At 39.9% G+C, this 14781-nt stretch overlaps 1 protein-coding gene across 3 annotated transcripts in view; it reads left to right on the top strand.

The window, feature by feature from the left end:
* drp2 (dystrophin related protein 2) overlaps nt 1-14781 on the top strand; it is a 270780-nt gene that overhangs the window by 71676 nt on the left and 184323 nt on the right. For all 3 annotated transcript variants that reach the window (XM_028008994.1, XM_028008992.1, XM_028008995.1), the window contains exon 2: nt 5195-5361. The gene's annotated coding sequence lies outside the window, so the exon portion shown is untranslated. The remainder of the gene's footprint in view (nt 1-5194; nt 5362-14781) is intronic.

Below are 14781 nucleotides of genomic sequence, written 5' to 3'. Positions count from 1 at the left end.
GATATAGCTGCTGTGCTGAGTTTTTCCGCTGTCGGATCTGGAAATGAGAACTGTCTCTCACTTTTCCCGCAGTTGCTGGTGATGTAACGGCGGTCTGTTTCATTCAGCTTTCATTCTGACACTCTCCCGGGATGCAGCAGAAGAAAAAAGTAGCATATTGAGTACGTACAATCAGTAAAATATTCTGTCAGTTTCACAAACGTAAACAAACATCCCTTTTCTACAAAAACACATAATGGGAACAATGATTTCGTCGGTACTGGTGGTCTGACAGGCAGGAAAACAATAAGTCAAAGGAATATCCTATTTCCTCATACAGTATAAAAAGCCGTAATGTGAATTATAAACAACACTTTTTTACTTTCAAATAGTTCAACTCCTCTTACAGCGTGGCATTAAACTTTTATCTGTGTTGTGTTTCCTCCTAACCTCTCGACTCGATATTTATTGGAAATCTTACACACCTTTCTGCCAAACTGAGTGCTGACTAACATTTCCATATAAAGTAATGCTTCAGAGCCTTTGAGACATCCCTTATATTGTTTTTGCTCCTTTTATCCAAGGTGTTGAAAGATTTTAAAGTTTTCTTTAAAATGACTAACATATGTGTTCAACTTGAGGCGTGCGGGTCAAATCCGGTCTGCCGTAACTATTTATGCAGAACTTTAAAGACAACAGCATTAATGTTCAGTCAAATCAAATCAGTTTTCATTTATATAGGGCTAAATTATAGCATTGTGAAAAGATGTTAAAAGTTGCTACATTTTAAGAAGTACTAACCGAACATAGAGAAAACTACGTTTAACAAGTATTTTTGTCAGTACATTTTACCACAACCGGCCCTTTGAGGACATTTATGATCTTGATGCAGCCCATAAAGAAAATTAGTTTTCTGATCTGAACACACACATACATATATGGGACAAAAATGATTTGTTCTTCTTCTTGTAACAATAGCCTTTAGAAGAATGCAGGGTAGTCAGAGTATAATTTTATCAATAAAATGTGTTGGGCTGGAACTAATAAGTTAAAAAAATGCTTCTTAGCTAAATGATAAATTCTCAAAACTGTATTTAAGCACACTACTGCCAACTAATGTTAAATATTTACAGTATATGTCCAGAAGTTGAAGAAAAACACAGTCATAGGGTGTTCTGATTGTTTTCAAAACTGAAGGATGATGCGTCTCTCCTGCTGGATTTGTTTCTTCTAAGACGTAAAAAAAGTTTTAAAAAAAAGCCACTGAAGACGAAAGGAGAACCTTGGATGACCTTCAGGAAGCCTTCAGCACTTCTGACCAGGACAAACTTTGAAAGGTTACAGGAAATTCTTGCTCCATGAAAGAAAAGTATAAAGGATTTTTGAGTGGTTTTAAAATGTTTGCGCATTATCGCATTTCTATAACGTTTGTTTAAAATCCATGTCAGATATTTTTGCAACTCCACTAGCTCCAAACTTCAATTCTTTGTGATGTCAAATCAGAATAACACATTTTTACAGTTCAATGATCAGGATGATGCTTAGAGGAAATACTTTATTTGTGGCTTAAGGGGACTTAGTGTGCAAAATTCACCTTTTGCATGTTTCTATACTTTCATTTGAGTCTCAACTGCTTCTAAAAACAATCTCAGCTCTAGGGAAAAAAACACCCAGTCGATTTTTGACAATAAGTTAATGTTTTTAATTGTCAGAAAAATTACCCGTTTCAAAAACCTTTGGAATGTAACATCACAAAATTAGCAGGCAATGCCCGTTACCTAACAACCCCAGCGAAGCTCAGTCTGTTACCTAGCAACCCAAGCGGAACTCCAGAGTTTGGTCAGCTGGTTTGACCACTGTATTCAATACCATCCAAATTCAATTCGAAAACTGTTTGTTAATCCCAAAGGAAAATTAAATGTTGTTGTAACTAATATTAATTAAAAATTATTCAAAGAGTTATTGTAGATGGTGGTTTTGATGCGCTGTACAATGGCTGCTGGAAGAAACAAGTGCTGAATTCTTGTTGGTTGCTCAGGAGGCTCTACTTCTGCTTTTCAAAGATGTACAGTTGTATAAGTGAGGAGCCGTTTGCAGTCATTTTCACATGTGAGCATAAATGTTAATTTGGAGACCTGGCCAGCAGCTGTCATGAAAAGGTGCGGTGTTGAGGTGAGGCAGACGCTTGAGACCCAGGTAGAAATGAAAATGATGATTTTAATGACGGGAACACAGTCCAAACAACGAGCAGCAGGCAGATGGACACGACGACTAGACATTGACAACGACATACAACGACAAGGACCCGACGAGGAACAAGGAACACAGGTGGAGTTAAATACATGGGCGGGTAATCACAGAAACGAGACACACCTGGGAACAATCAAGGGGAGGACAGGACAACGAAGAGACTCAAGGACACAGAAAACTCTAAATAAACACAGAAAAACACAGATCCTGACAGTACCCCCCCCTCAAGGGCGGCTACCAGACGCCCACAAAAAAAAAAACACAACAAGGGTGGGCGGAGGGGCGCTGGACGGGGGGCCAGAGTCCAGAAAAACAAAAAACAACCCACCATCGTGGGTGGAAACACAAGAAGGGCCAAGAGTCCATAAACAAACAAAAAACTACCCACAGGGTGGGCGGAGGCAAAGGAGGCGGGAACCACAGAGGTGGTCTGGCGGTCGTCCGCGGGAACCACGGAGGCCGTCCGCGGCGCTGGAGGCGGGAACCACGGAGGCGGTCCGGCGGCCGTCCGCGGCGCTGGAGGCGGGAACCACGGAGGCGGTCCAGCGGCCGTCCGCGGCGCTGGAGGCGGGAACCACGGAGGCGGTCCGGCGGCCGTCCGCGGCGCTGGAGGCGGGAACCACGGAGGCGGTCCGGCGGCCGTCCGCGGCACTGGAGGCGGGAACCACGGAGGCGGTCCGGCGGCCGTCCGCGGCGCTGGAGGTGGCCATGATGAGTCCCGGGGGCCGCCCACAGACGGCGACTACGAGCCCCCCGAGGCAGGGTCTCTGGTGAAGCACAGAGAGTCGGGGTCTCGGGTGGAACACTGGGGGTCTGAGTCTCGGGTGGAACGCTGGGGGTCTGAGTCTCGGTCGGAACGCGCTGGGAGTCTCGGTCTCGGGTGGAACGCTGGGAGTCTCGGTCTCGGGTGGAACGCTGGGAGTCTCGGTCTCGGGTGGAACGCTGGGGGTCTCGGTCTCGGGTGGAACGCTGGGGGTCTCGGTCTCGGGTGGAACGCTGGGGGTCTCGGTCTCGGGAGGAACGCAGGGGGTCTGGGTCTCGGGAGGAACGCAGGGGGTCTGGGTCTCGGGAGGAACGCAGGGGGTCTGGGTCTCGGGAGGAACGCAGGGGGTCTGGGTCTCGGGAGGAACGCAGGGGGTCTGGGTCTCGGGTGCGCCGGCAGGAACGCCGGCTGGAACGGCCTCGGGTGCGCCGGCAGGAACGCCGGCTGGAACGGCCTCGGGTGCGCCGGCTGGAACGCCGGCTGATTCGGCCTCGGGTGCGCCGGCTGGAACGCCGGCTGATTCGGCGTCGGGTGCGCCGGCTGGAACGCCGGCTGATTCGGCCTCGGGTGCGCCGGCTGGAACGGCCTCCGGTGCGCCGGCAGGAACGGCCTCCGGTGCGCCGGCAGGAACGCCAGCTGGAACGGCCTCCGGTGCGCCGGCAGGAACGCCGGCTGGAACGGCCTCCGGTGCGCCGGCAGGAACGCCGGCTGGAACGCCGGCTGACTTGGCCGGGGGTGCGCCGACCGGAACGCCGGCTGATTCGGCCTGGAGTGCGCCGGCTGAAACGGCCTCGGGGGCGCCGGCTGGAACGCTGGCTGGAGTTGCTGGTCCCGGAACTGGAGCGGGATCTGGGCTGGCGGAGAAACTGTGCGGCTTGGGAGGCAGAGGTTCGCCAGCCATGACGGCTAGGGCCGCCTTACGCTCCCACTCTGCCTCCCTCTGCAACTCCACCAACCCCGGGTGCGGAAAACGAGGAACCCAGTAGTCCAGCAGCAGTCCCAAGCGGATGGCGAAACCGAGGCGTCGGATGGCAGCGTACGGCTTGGCCATTGCCTCCTCGTACTCCCTGATCGTTTCAGTTAGCTCCTTTAACTCCTCTGGGTCCATGATGAAAAGTAAAAAATAGCGTGCCTCACCGTTCGGTCTGGTCGGGTCCTTCTGTCATGAAAAGGTGCGGTGTTGAGGTGAGGCAGACGCTTGAGACCCAGGTAGAAATGAAAATGATGATTTTAATGACGGGAACACAGTCCAAACAACGAGCAGCAGGCAGATGGACACGACGACTAGACATTGACAATGACATACAACGACAAGGACCCGACGAGGAACAAGGAACACAGGTGGAGTTAAATACATGGGCGGGTAATCACAGAAACGAGACACACCTGGGAACAATCAAGGGGAGGACAGGACAACGAAGAGACTCAAGGACACAGAAAACTCTAAATAAACACAGAAAAACACAGATCCTGACAGCAGCAGCTGCTTGTTTGGATTTAAAGAGACAAAACACCCTAAAACGGCTCATTCTGAAAGGAGCTCAAAATAGTCAGAATTTGCCAGAATAAAATCTCACTATCTAAGAATGATTTTGTGCAAAAAATGTAATGAACATGTTTTGAATCAACCATATGTACATTCTAGCCAGTTTAAGGAAGCACAGTGGGTCACCTTCAAGGTTTCTATCGAACCCAAGGCCCGGTAGAGTTGATTAGCACTTCTGTGTTTTGCCAGAACAGAAAATTAATTCTCAGGGTGGAGACGGGGGATGCTCATTGGCATTCCTCTTGCATCGTCCCACTCCCTTTTTCTTCCCGGTGGCCGGCACCCGGTGTCTCAGCAGTCCTCTATTCCAGACCCGCCTGTGCTGTCTGCAGATAATAAACAGCCCAAGAACCGAGCCGGAGTTACAAAGCTGAGTTACAGCCCCAGCACGTTGCTCCGTCTATCTAACTTAAAGGTTGGGGGAAACCTTTGCTTTATGCTTGGTGTCACCGCATTTTAACCTCCACCTCTCTGCTCTTTCTGCTCTCTGAGCGTCGCTGAGCTCTCAGGACGGAGGAGCATTGTGACTTTGGCGTTCAGCCCAGCATCTGGAATAGATTGAACTCCAATGACAGCTGTTAAATGATGTCCATCTCTTATCAAATCTCCTTCTGTCCACCAGGGCTGAGTCTCTGACCCTGCTCTCTGTGTTCCAGGTCCTTCCCCTCCCTCGGCTCCCTTTCCTGAGGAGACTGCTGCCGTTGTCGCTCCGCGTCCAGGCTGCCCTCCCCCCTCCGACTTCACAGGGCAGCCACGGACAGCTTGGCTCGTTTCCACAGAGGCTCCGATCCTGCAGCCACGTCAATCACGTCTTCACCGCTGGGTAACTATCTACCGTTTCGATTGTTCTGGGATGCACACAACAGAGGTTTGAGATTATAGAGTTCATGCTTTTGGAAGATGTCTCTCATGCTTGTTTGTTACTTTTGGATTCACTCATGTGTGCACCTTTCATGTAAAAGAGGCATTTTCTCCAGCGAAGCATGTAATAACATACTGTCTCCCACACCCACACAGAAAGGCCTGAGGGCTCAGAACGAATCTTTGCGGGTTTTATTAGTGGTTATTTTCTAAGCCTATTGACTTGTTTGACTCCTGGTATCATCTTCTAAAATGTGCCTGCTTCGTGTGGATCGGCAGCGCTGCGTGTTTGTAAAGAGTAAAGTTCTTTAAGCTTCACTAATCACACCAATCCGACAAAAAACAACATGTGAAAAGAGTAGCCTTTGTTTCTGAACTGACAGATAATCACTGAGAGGCTCAGCAGATTTATTCAGGGATATTGAAGCATTTTTACAAGCTTTTTGCTCATATTGTTGTTTTTCAGCATTAGCGTTCATTCAGAGCAAGATATTGTTGAACAGAGAGAAAAGACAACAAGGTCTTCCATTTAGACAATGTGAAAGTATGGCTGAAAAGTGAATGAAAATACATGTAGTGATATTTAAATGTGGTTTAAGTGGTTTAGGTTCAACAAATATACTAAAATGTAGTTTGATTTTCAACATCTCTGGACAGAAAAAGTCTAGTCCAGATATTTCTCTGGACTCCATAAGGAGAAGGATTATTTAACCTGAAACAGCTGTAGAAATATGTGTTGAAATGTCCAATGTTTGGAGTATTTTAGTTCATTCTCAGTACCTTCAGGTCATGTACTTCCGGATAGATTACCTACATTTTCAAAGCACAGTTTTTAGCATTTTTGCAATTTTTTGGTGCATTTTGGCTCACAAACAACAACTTATTTATGTGCCTGATACCAAAACAAAATTAAAAAATAGTAAAGAAAAATCACAGCTGAGAAATGAATGAAACTGGTTTCTAAGTGGGAACCATTAATCTGTTGAAGCCCAGTGTTTTAGTAGTAATTAATTAAACTTTATTGACATAGAATGTTTTACAAGTGAAAAACCATAAAGTTCTTTATTAAAAAACATTAAAACACACAAGATTAAAAGATAAAAGAGCATACAATTAACATCATGGAGCATAAAACTAGTTAACGCCCAGTCTGAATAAATTAGCTTTCAGCTGCTACTTAAAAGAATAAACAGAATCAAGACGGCGCAAAGATGAAAAGATGGATAATTTGATGGTAAGATGGCATGTTTACACTGGAGGACTGAAGTTGCAAACGCATTTAATGGACCAACACAAAGTAGTGTGTGATTGGGAAGTGGAAGAAAAATCCGACTTGTCACGTTTTTTTCTGTTAGAAAAACATAATGGAATGCATTTGTATTTAATCCCATTTCCTCAAACATAAATAAAATCCAGTGTCAACCAGTTCAGAGGTCACGTTATTTGTCTGGATGCAGTGTAAATATGAAAATAGTTTATTTAAGGGTGGACAATAAATCAATTACAATACATCAAGGTAGACACACAATCAATATCAATAGATGATACATCTTATAGAATATTCACTGAACTCCGATCCAGAGCCGCACAGCATTCTGGGAGATGTAGGCAGAAGAAATGCTTTAGCTGCCCAACCTCTCACGGCGAGTTAAAGGTTGGTGGAATCAACTAACTCGCTCGCTCTATGGTTACCTAGCAACTCATTCACTCAATGGTTACCTAGCAACGACCTGTTGAGCAACTTGTGCAGCAGCAGTTTAAGATTTTGCCTCCTTGCCTTATAACTCTTTAAAAAGAGGAGTGAAAACAGTGGATAAAAGAGGAAGAGCCACGCCACCAGTCTGTCAGCATTTCAGGTACTTATAACAAAAAAGTAATCAGTAATTGTCAGTATTGATTGATATTAAATGACACGTTCATTCTGCTTTATAATCATGTTATTTCATGATATTCTGTCTTTTTAAATTCCCCTCCAAAAAAACTAAGCTAGAGCTGCCTGGCACAAAATGTGACAAAATTCAAGGAGTGTGAATAATTATGCATAGTACTGTAGTAATTTTTAGTCTTGCTTTAATTTTCCTTTTAAATATTTAATTATGTTTTAAGGTAAAACAAATCTTGTATGGACTTTTCAGATTGTAGATGAACTGACATGAAGGTACGGCAAAAAAACAAAAACAAAACAAAAACAGAGGTTGATTAAAAAGAAAGGAATAGTAGTTTATTATTGTTTTTCAAACTTACCATTAATGTTGTGTGCATTTTATTTTCAGGCTAAATAAATAAATTCTTCCATTAATGTTTCGGTGAATCAGAAAATTCTGAGAAATTTCTCCATCATGTCTGAAGGACTTGTTAGATGAAAAATATTTCTTATTAATCTCTTCCTGCAAAACTTGAGAGCTGGACAAAACGTCCTCCATAAATGAAGACAGCGGAGATGAAAGTAAAGGTAAAATTTTCATCTCACTCATTTAAAAAATGATAGCGAGGTAAAATAGTTTCTGTTTTATTAGAGCCTTGGTCTCTAAGACATTATAGTTGGTGAATTTTAACCTGAGATGATTACAGTTTTCTTTTCCTCTTCTCTCACACATTTCATCTGTCTTTTAAATTTTCTGGTTCGTTTTAAATCATCAAGCAAAAATTAAGAAACCTAAAATGGGATATTTCCATTTATGCCTTTTTTTTTTTAAGCTGCAGCATGTAACTTTTGTATAATTTTATTTGTACACATTTGTTGAAACTCACTGTGATGTGATAATATAAAACAGATAGTCTGTGAATAAAATAGAGCTCCACTCACTTCTCCCAGTGCTCCCAGTCCTATCTAGAAACAACCAATCAAGAGCCAGGAGGCGGGTCTTAGCGCTGTTAATCACTCTTCAATGTGGCACTGCTCATACCTCCTTGCTTTCTGCTACATTGCAGCTAGCATTGCATGTTTCGAATGCTAGGTCTAGTTAGCATGGCCACCGATGACGACTGATGAACATTTTTTCTGTAATGGTGAGTCGTTTCTCTGCCATTAGGACATTTGGTACCGAGTACATGAGATTGATTGACAGCGCTAAGACCCTCCTCCTGCCTCTGATTGGTTGCTTTTGGTCGGGAGCGGTGCAATTCATCAAACAGGAGATGGAGGAGGTCGATCTTTTCACAGATTATCTGTCTCATAACAAACTGTGATGACATGGTGATCGTATATGTTTTCTCAACACATTTCACACAAAAACATTTTTTATAAAAGTTAAATAGCGCAGCTTTAACTCTTTCATGTCTCTGCTCTTGAATCACATAATAAATTAAAACCAGTTCAATAATTGCCATTTGCATAATTGATCGTTTTTCCTCTTTTTTTCTTTCTCTTTCTACCAAAAATTGGATGAAAAAAGTCTTCAATCCTTTTTTGTAGGATAATTTTGTTTACAGACTTCATGTTGCATTTTACTTGTTGGACTTGTTGTTTTGTTTTGTTTATTTTTTTACATTTAAAATGTCTTCCAGTGTTACATGTTCATTAGAATTTAAAGTTTATTGATCTTTGAGAATGGGCTCTTGCGTAATTAAGCTAGTAACATTATATTAGTTGAAAATGGTCTCAGACAACAATATTATAATATTTTATATATATATATATATATATATTATCGCAATAAGTTCAGGTTCAGTTTATCGTCCAGGAAAATTTGTTATCATGACAGGTCTACTTTTGACTCACCTAATTTAAATTTTAAATGATGCTCCTGTAACTTTATTTCCTCCCATTCGACAAGAGAAATTACACTCCCATCACCACTGAGAGAAACTCAGGCCGCTGTCTTCCCTTGTTTTCCTCCTTATTTCGCCCTGCGGCGGTGCGTTCAACAGCTGCGTTCCTGCGATCCGCTCTTGTTACAGACCCGCGGTTTGAAGTTTCTTGGAGTTATGTAAGTGGGCCCTGGGTTTTGGCATGTTGTCATTTAGGTGCGTTTGACCCAACTGGAACCAATTCAATTACTGTCTCCCCTCGGGTAATATCCTCTGCCTGGCCTTATCTCTGACTCCAAATTACTGAGCGTCTTCACAGCAGAGGAAGGAAATTAGTGAACAAGGAGGGGACCTAAGGTCATGAAAGGTGACAGTAGGATTTAAAAAAAGGAGAAGGTTGACTGTAGATACGCTTTAAAGTTGAAGCAATTTGGGGAGTGTAACTCCGGCTCGGAGCTCTCAGTTGGCAGAGAAATTGGTGCTGTGCACTCTTCACAGCTCACTCTGCCATCCAAGCGTCATAGCATGTGGGAGGACTGGCTTCCCTTCAATGTTTCATATAAGATATCTCCATTTGGGATTCTGGTTAGCACATCAACCTGCTCCAATACATTTGAATGACTTTGTCAGCAAAACAGCCTTTCTCTTCGTATCAGTGAAAGCTGTTAGCTGACCATCTGCATGTGTAGTCTGTCCTTTTGAATGTTTTGATAAGAAAAAGTTGCATCACATATCATATGCTTGCCAAAATGTGTCAGCTTGTGAAAATGTGCCTTTTGCCTGTTACAACTCTAGCGTGGCGTCATTTCAGGCTGTATCCATGTGCGAAATAATCACTGGAAAAAGAAAGAAATCCCATCGGAAATATTTCTGAGAGGCCCATGAGGACAGAGCTGGGTCGTAACTTGTTACATTTACTCAGGTAGATTTTTGGGGAAAAAATACTTTTAGTAAAGGTGCAAAAAAAATTCTACAGAGGCGTTTGAAGGAGAAAAGCAAAAATAAATGAATAAATTTGATGCAGAGCTGAAACATCCAACATGACGACGAACCAAAAAACTGTCGATAACTCCACCAAGGCCTGGCTGCAAATTTTGGAACGAAAATCATGTCATTATTATTTGGGATAAAGGTATCCTAACTTATTCATGAGAATGACTAAAACCGGTTCTATTTAGTCTATTACTTTTATAAACAGTGGAGTACGCATTACTTTAGACCAACATTTAGCTTTACACTTTTAATATCAGAGCAAGACCTGATATTAATCTAGAACAAACTTAAAAAGTACCATCTACTTAACAACCCAGAACAAGAATCAAACATGGAGAACCAGCATCTAGTCAACTTATTATTCTTAATAAACATGTACTTTTATACTTTTACCTTTTTGTCTATCTTTTGGTTTTGTATTTCCTTCTAATTCATATAAAGCAATTTGAATTTCTTGTTGCTGAAAATGTGCTACATAAATAAAATTACCGTAACTTCCATTTTTGGTGTTTTAAAATTTTTTTTAAATTAAATTTCTTCTTTTTTTATATATAGAGATGTCTAAAATGTAGTGTTGGCATTGATGTGTGTACATTTTTGAACACCACAGGTTAAAAATGTACTATAAATTTTAAGTTTAAAATTTCACCACAAAAGGTGTACAAGGTTTTTTGGTTGAGAAAAAAAAATGGGTGAGAAAAAAGTTGACCATGTGGTGGAAAGCACTAATCGCAACATAACAGCTCTACAAATGGAAATATTAAATAATTAAGTTATTTAATTGTTGAAGTTATCAGTGGAAAAATTAGATTTGTAGCTAGTACTTTTTAAATCTCAATTCAGGAACTGAAATGAGGTCCTATATCTTGCTGAAAAGTTATTGGTCAGTTAGTTTTGTCTTATTTCAAGCATACTAAGATTTTTGTACTAGAAATTAGACTAAAAATACTCGATAATATTTTGTTTTTGCAGTGTATATGTGATCTGCTCCATATTTTACCACTTTAAGTCAATCTGTGGCGAAATAAGACATAAATTAGGTGAATATTCAGTGTGGATGATTGTGATTAAATAAAGCACCGTCTCATTATTGCTCTTAACTCTTCGTCTCATCATGTATGTAGCTCAGAGTTGACATCACGGCGGTTCTCTCTGTTAATCTGTGTTTAAGACAGCTTAGCCCGTTTCCCCTCCATGAGTCTCTCTGAGTGTGTCACACTGTCAAAGACCTGCCATATTTCCTTCTGGGAGCGTCATGTTTCCTTTTTTCTCTCCTCTCTTTTCTCTCTTTCTTGTAATTTCTTGTTTCCACTCCCCTGTCACAGTTTGATCTTCTTATCTCCTTTCCTCTTTCATTTTCTTGTTCTCCCTCCTTCCCCCGGAGGGCGAGAGCGTTGCGTTGAGGGGCTACGAGTGTGGCGCATCCCTACCAAACTCTTCTCACTCGTCTCCATTTCCCAGTCACTCCTCCTCTTCACTCCTTCATCTCCTCTTTCTCTTAGCGCGGTTTTCCCTCTGTCACCCCTGAGAATGACGGGGGAGGATTTCAGTGATGAAACACTTTTCACGGTTGCTTTTCTGGTGTAGGATGCATTTTCATCTGTTTTCATCCTTAGCAGTAACTAAACAATTTATTTTTAACAGTATTCTTACTACACTGAAGCTTTAATTTTCTTATGGAGAATCTTTACTCTTACTTGAGTAAAAGTTCTGGATTTTCTACCCACTGAATGAAAAACAAACATTCACCAGACACACACCTGCAGGTTTGTTAAAGTTTCATAAGTTTTATTATTGAAAGAAACTGACTTGGATTTTTTATTTTATTTTTTTTGCCTGATTTTGTTATTTTGTATTTATGTTACTTATATGAATCATTTTGGTCTTTAAAATACCAAAATGTCCATTTGACTTTATATTTTGGTCTGTCAGATTGTCATTTTTAGATATTAAATCATTGATATTTTGATCACTTACTCAGTACTTGAGCATACTTTTTACCAAATACTTTCACTTGAGTAAAAGTATGTTGAAGTACTGTTACGCTTACTTGAGTACAATCTTTTATACTCTGCCAACCGTTGCTTACAAGTAACCTTTCATCAAGAAATATGAGCTTGAGTTAAGTTAATAATCCCTTAATATTGATGAGAAAGTCCTAGTTATAATCGAAATAATCTGCCAGTGGAACAACACATTTTAACTTACAATATGGGAAAAATGTCTTGTTTAACTTATGAATTATAATTACCTATAATTACTGTAACTCTATGTTTAAAAAATTAAAATGTTTTAAGTCAGTTCAGCACTGTTTTTCTGTATCGTATCGACTGATACTAAACTTCAGATATCTGTATTGGAAATGAAAAAACTTCAATCCCTGCTAGAGAGAGACCTGTTGCCAACATTAATTTGATTTCTGATATATTTTTTACATGGCAGCGTTATTAGGTGAGGGTAATTTATGTTTAATGGTTGTTTTATTCGTATTCAGCCCAATTAGCTCAAAGTGCTCTCTCTCACCTCATCAGACTGATCAAAAATGCTGCGGTAATATATGCAGGCTGCCAAAGTGATTCAGAAACTCTCATTATGGAAACCAAAACCATAATATACACCTCTTAAATTCTTTTTTAACATTTATGTAGAATGCTTTATGGCTCTGAGAACGTGGAAAAAATATTAAGCGAATGCATATCGATTATGATGAAGATCAGTGAGAATCACAAAGTGCCACGTCTTTATTTACAGAAATATAAATATTAAGAGCAGTAGTGACTCAGTAAAGAGTGAAGTGATCAGTTTAAACTGCCTCCAAAAACTGAGTTTTATGTAGAAGAAAAAGCTGCAATTTTGCTTAAATAGAAATGGACATTATTTATACATAAGCAGGAAGTCGCATGGCTGCCACCAAAGGGCATAGTAAGAAATTGTGATCATAATTAATGCATAAGAGACATTATTGGGTGGGAACGACTAACTGAAGATGATTCTAACAGAAATAAAACACTGGAGTTATTTTTAGCTCCATGAAAAACATCAGGTATCAGCAAATGTCTTTGTTTGAAGAGTTACTAAAAAATGAAGGAACTTCATTCGAATCTTCATTTGTTTATTTTTAAAATGTTTTAAATTTAAATTTTATCTGTAATATAGTTTCATTTTAATTGTTTTTGTGGGTTAACAAGAAACGTTGAATAATCTATATTAAGTAAGCAGTATGTTCTTTCAGAAATAATTGTGCATATATTTTTACAAAATATAACATTTCAAAATAATATATAAATTATGAAGGTATTCTGTGCATGATGGACGCAAACAGTGAGCAATGAAGATGCGTACTGTCTTCATCCATCCAGCCCATTCTTCTGTTTTATTTATTGGCCAATTACATAAATACAGCATATTTTTAAATTAAATAGAATAATGAGATGCTGCAGAGCATTTTAAGCTAGGAAAGATGTAAAAAAAAAAAAAACAAAGAACGTTTGTAACCGAGTCCTAAAATTAATATTAAAGAACTGTTCAAAAGCATCGGATCACTAGAGAATGTCACAACACTATTATTAAATATTTTCAAATATTTAATAATATTTTCTGAAACTATGTTTACTTTAAGATGCCCAATGATTGCCAGTTATACCTGCACGCTTTTCCTTCCACTCAACTTTCCATGAATATGCTATATCCTTTTTACAGTATTCTGTATTTTTTTTTCTAAATTACATATAAATTATAGTATAAAAAAAGATTTTAAATATTTTACTATTTGTTATTATTCTAAATAATTTGAGTTTCACTTCTTGAAATTTAACTTTTCCATAATATTCTAATTGTTTCTTGATCCATTTAAACTATACTAAATAGATTAAAAAATGTGTTTTAATGAGGCTTGTCAGATTAAAAGTAAATAAACTTTGAATACATCTTTAATCAATTCCACATTTCTGTATTAAAAATGTTTTCTTTGGTCTGAAATAATATTCTAAAAGCAGATTTTCATCATAATTAACGGAAATAAAGGTTTGAAACATTAGTCTGTGTGAAATTAATCTATACAATGTGTTTCATGGAGTGAATTTAATCACTGAAATAAATGAACTTTTCAACAATATTCTAATTTATTAAATAGATCTGTATATTCAGTTCATTTGTCATTTTGCAACAAAATATCTCATTATTCCTGAACACCATTTCCTGTTTCAAACATGTTGCTGGATTTTTAAAGCCTAAGAATTACTACCAAGCCTGAGTTCCCAACGTTGATGAATGTGGAGTAAATTGCTACAAAATTGGACCAGAAATCTTTAAATGGTAAACAGAAACCAGCTATTTTATCATAAAAAGAGCACTAAGCAACATATTTTTAATGTTTATTAAATGCCAGAGGAACAGGCTGCAGCAGCAGTTTCCTCTGAATGCATTTCTGCTCAGGAAAAATGCTTCAGTGCAGGATTTCTTCTTTCCTGGCAGGAGAATGGTCACCATAAATAAAGACTGAAATGCAGTTTCCTAACTTTTGACGTTTTGCAACTTAAAAACATTTTTGCTGAATTTTAATACTGACATGTTTCTGTTTGATGTTTTTGAACCCATCTCCCCAAGTGTATCAACATTATTCAGATTTTTGCTTTAACCC

The sequence above is a fragment of the Xiphophorus couchianus genome, chromosome 23 (assembly GCF_001444195.1).
Source record: "Xiphophorus couchianus chromosome 23, X_couchianus-1.0, whole genome shotgun sequence".
Lineage (NCBI taxonomy): Eukaryota > Metazoa > Chordata > Actinopteri > Cyprinodontiformes > Poeciliidae > Xiphophorus > Xiphophorus couchianus.
Note: the sequence above shows the minus strand (reverse complement) of the source record. Positions and strands in the feature narration are given on the sequence as shown.